The following is a 1,539-nucleotide window of genomic DNA, read 5'->3' as shown; positions in this document are numbered from 1 at the left end:
AGTAGTAATAGTAGTAGTAGTAGTAGTAAAGACACTAATATTTGCACGAATATTTGCGGATTTATAACATCAAAAGAAAGTATAATAATAATAATAATACTAACATAAATACAAATACTACTACTATTAATATAATAACTAGTAGCATTATCAGTATTCTATCACTGAAAGGGTAATTATACACAAAAATGAGTTATTAACAAAATAATATTAATGATAAATAAATGGTACTTTTTTTTACAGTAGAGAAAAACAGTTCAAGGACAAAAAGAAAAAAGGAGACAATAATTAAAAAGCCCGCTATTCACTGTTCTACAAAGAGTCAAGAGGAGTGGCCGAAAGATAGGTCAATTTCTGGAGGAGGTGTCCTGATAAACTCCTCTTGAAAGAGGTCAAATCGTAGGCAGAAGTAAATACAGATGAAGGAAGATTGTTCCTAACTACTACTACTACTACTACTACTACTACTACTACTACTACTACTACCACTACTACTACTACTGCTGATTATAAAAATATAGTATAACTCTACTACCATCAGTAATGACTACTATTAATACTACTATAATAAATATATTAATAATTAACAACACTAAAGAATAATCGTAATAGTAGCAAATACTATATTGAATATAAATAATTATAATATTATTATTAAGAATAATATAATTATAATAATAATAATAATAATAATAATAATAATAATAATAATAATAATAATAATAATAATAATAATAATAATAATAATAATAATAATAATAATAATAGGTATTTATTATAATAAATGCAATGATAATAATAAAAGGTAAATAACAATAATGAGTAATGATAACAATAATTACAATAATAATAATAATAATAATAATAATAATAATAATAATAATAATAATAATAATAATAATAATAATAATAATAATAATAATAATAATAATAATAATAATAATAATAATAATAATAATAATAATAATATGAACAATAATAAAATGCAAGTTGCCGTGAGCGTCTTGGCACCGCAGCGGCAACGCCACCACTCACGATAATCCCAACACGCGCCGCAGCCAGAGGAATGAATGGACTTGTGACAAACCCAGATCTTGAGGCTTACCAGGGATTGACTGATGCGAAGGAGGGGGTAAGGGAATAGTGGGAACACTGAGGGTGCAGGGGAGGGAACCGGGAGGGATGGAGGACTAACTATTATGAAACTATGACAATACTCTTCAGAAACTTAGATAAACTTGTGAAAAATACAATAAACAACTCTGGTGACACAACTCCAAAATGAGAAGCTGATAATGAAGAGGAGGAGGAGGGCGAGGAGGAGGAAGAGGACGAGGAGGAGAAGAAGATGTTGATGAGGCTGAGGATGGTGGTGGTGGTGGTGATGATGGCGATGCTGGAGATGATGATGATGACAAGAAGGAGGAGGAAGAGGAGAAGGAGATGGAAGGGGAGACGGAGGAAGAAAATGAAGAAGAGGAGGAGCAGGTGGAATTATGGAGTAGTAAGACTGAATCAGTGTAAGATCTTAATATTATC

Source organism: Eriocheir sinensis, chromosome 14 (assembly GCF_024679095.1).
Source record: "Eriocheir sinensis breed Jianghai 21 chromosome 14, ASM2467909v1, whole genome shotgun sequence".
NCBI classification, from domain to species: domain Eukaryota; kingdom Metazoa; phylum Arthropoda; class Malacostraca; order Decapoda; family Varunidae; genus Eriocheir; species Eriocheir sinensis.
Note: the sequence above shows the minus strand (reverse complement) of the source record.